Source organism: Nannobrachium achirus (assembly GCF_963921795.1).
Source record: "Nannobrachium achirus genome assembly, chromosome: 21".
NCBI classification, from domain to species: domain Eukaryota; kingdom Metazoa; phylum Chordata; class Actinopteri; order Myctophiformes; family Myctophidae; genus Nannobrachium; species Nannobrachium achirus.
Window position 1 is genome coordinate 49,992,051 of NC_137828.1, and position 3,416 is coordinate 49,995,466.

Sequence of the window (3,416 nt, forward strand, 5' to 3'; positions counted from 1 at the left end):
ACGTTTCGTTGCTTCTTGACACTTCTCCGCGCAGTCAGCTAGCAATAGCTTCTCTTTGTTCGTCAGACGCAATAGACACAATAACAGGCGTAGTGCGCATGCGTGGGATTGTGGACAATCAACTACTTCCGGTTTATTATTTTTCTTCTTCTTTTCTATTTCGGGTAGTGTGGACGCCGCAAGGCGTATTACTGCCTTCCGCTGGTTTAGTGCTTTGTTCGCCTGAACTTAGCTCTGGTCCATCGCTCTGACAGACCCCGAAATGGCTAGACCCGAGTGTCTCAGCCCCACCGAGCGCTCAACATCAGTCAAAATAAACAAAACTGTTTCACTACTCACCGAACCAAAGGTATAGTTTTGCGCTGTTGAAAGTCTATTCTCCGCGGTGGTGAACCCCTCAGCACCCCACCTACTCTGTAAAATACATTATTTTTGTCATGAAATAAAACGCACCCACCTCGAGCCACCTAGCGGCCACCGCAGATACAATGGTTCACAACCCGGAAATAAGCGGCGGTCGAGTTGGATGCATTGATTGATTGAAGACTTTATTAGAAGTTTGCATAGGAAAAGGTACAGTTTCATGACGGTACAGTTCACTGGTACAAGGTCTACTAAAAGGAGATCCATGAAAAGACTAAGCTTATTTCCACTGGAAACCATTGAAGTATCTCATATAACATTGAATGACAGACAAATAGAACACTATAAATAGAGCACTTTATTTCATGCCAAAAATTGTGTATTTTGCAGAGTGGGTGGGGTGCTGAGGGGTTCACCACCGCGGAGAATAGACTTTCAACAGCGCAAAACTACCTTTGGTTTGGTGAGTAGTGAAACAGTTTTGTTTATTTTGACTGATGTTGAGCGCTCGGAGGGGCTGAGATACTCGGGTCTAGCCATTTGCCGACGAGTCTGTCAGAGCGTCTCCGGGAGGAGACGCGATGGACCAGAGCTATAGCCTGAACTTCCAGTGGTTCCCATTCACTCATTGATAGGGTGCGTTCGGAAACCCGCACCGGGTGTGTGCTCAGTGTATTGAGTGCAGTGGGCGTGGCGTTGTAGAGTGCATTCAGTGTGGCTTATTTACGAACGACCAGTTTAAGAGGCAGCTGTGTGCTTTTTCACTCTGAACTCTGAAGGTAAACTTTCTGAAAAGCAGCAGTTGCTAAGTATGCTAACCTAACGTTGCTATTGAAAGGAGATGTAGTTCATAACATTGGCATACCTGCTGTTAGTTTACATGTTGATGTGTGTGAAAGCCCAAACGACCAATTAAGCTGCAAATGCTGCATTTAGCGATAATTTCCTCCATTGTTCACCGCTGAAGCACCCGATCTACTATGAATCCCTGCATTCCATGGGGAGAAACTGCTAAAAAAAAAAACTCATTCCCTGGAGTGGAACAGGAACTGTGCAGTTTTTGCAGCTCCGCTCACCCAGACTACAGGAATTACTCTATTTGGCCCAGGGAATGGCAACGCTTTTCTATTGGCTGTTCTCAGGGGCACCCCGCCCACCTCGTTCAGACCCAGATTGCAGCGCTCACCCAGACTACAGGAATTACTCTATTTGGCCCAGGGAATGGCAACGCTTTTCTATTGGCTGTCCTCAGGGGCACCCCGCCCACCTCGTTCAGACCCAGATTGCAGCGCTCACCCAGACTACAGGAATTACTCTATTTGGCCCAGGTATTGGCAACGCTTTTCTATTGGCTGTCCTCAGGGGCACCCCGCCCACCTCGTTCAGACCCAAATTGCAATCCCATTATGAAGCATTCTATGATCACACATCTATCTATTAAACCAGCAAACTCACTTACACACTCACGCTCTAACGCTCTAACGCTCACGCTTATCTACGTTTATCTATTCACTCGCTTCAGCAACTGATCCCAAAGTTCACATGGTATTGGCCATTAGCATTATACCAACGGTGACGGAGCCTGAATTTCATTTCTCCTAAATTAAAGCTGTTTATTAGCGTTTTCTTAGCCTGTTGTCAGGGTTACGGTCCGTTCCTCCAGGCCATGGGATCTGTAGCCCCACACACACCCCTCTCTCTCACAGTTAGGAATGTGCTCTCTCTCTCTCTCTCTCTCTCTCTCTCTCTCTCTCTCTCTCTCTCTCTCTCTCTCTGAATGTGCTCTCTCTCTCTCTCTCTCTCTCTCTCTCTCTCTCTCTCTCTCTCTCTCTCTCTCTCTCTCTCTCTCTCTCTCTCTATCTTCCAACGGGTATGAAAAAACTATGTGGAGCAAGCGCATACATTATGCCTTACATTATGATGCTCCCACATATGCTCCCACATATTCTCACGCACGCACCAGTTACAGTAACTTTCCCCACAACTCACACTCTGCACATATTTTGGAGCACATATCTTCGAACGGGTAAGGTATAGTACTGTATATGCAATGAATAATGCTTGCGCTATAATTACTATAACTGGAGACCCCCCGAAATAATAATCATGTAATTTAAGAATTAAGCCATTACATTGAGTTTCACTTGTTGTGAAAACAGCAGATCTACAAGCTTACAATGGCATTGGTGCCATTTTTGAGACACCATTTTATTATTCTGCTCCAGGATTCTGGCTACCCCCCCTAAATCACATGTGCCGAGTCCGAATATACAGGTTTTATTTCGATGCACAAACAGGAAGTGCCTCAAACCGGCCCCTTCCTGGTGTGTTTTGGGTGTTACGGGTTGGTAGGTGCTCCGATATATTTGTTTCTCAAGTCTGCACGTAATTTTAAGCCTCAGGTCGACATTCAGTAACCCCTTATATCCTATTGTGATTTTATAGTAAGTCTCTACAACACTTCTAACCCCTAAAGGTCACATAAAATACTCAAGAAAGGCTTTAGTTTGGGCCTTGAGTCCTTAAAATCAATACAAAATAAAAAAAAAATCATTTTGTTTCAGGCAGGAATTTTTTTTCATATTTCAAGGATGCTGAATCCGATGAAATGGGTCTCGTGTCTCTCCGACAATTCAAGCCTCGACGATCGCGAAATATACATGAAATTTGGACGGTGTCAATTCAATTGAATATTTTTTCAGATAAAATACACTTATTCTGACTTGCTTTTTGACGATGAGTCTGATGAAGTTGGTCCCGTTGCGTAAAAATGCTTTGGTCGATTTCTAACCCTTCTAGAAGGAATAGTTCGGGTTCTAGGGGGCGTACAGACAAACGGAAAGAAGATTCTTGATCTGCTCCCGGAGACGAACGCGTTGATGTGCGTTTCATTTCTGAGCGACCCCTAGAGGGCTAACCCTAATTCTAACTTTAGGGACTGTTTAATCCGCACAGGAGTGTTGTACAGAGGAGTTACACACACCCACATGTTCGTCTCGGCGAGCTGAACACACCTGTATAAGGTTCATCCCACGGATGCTCCTGTGAGGAGA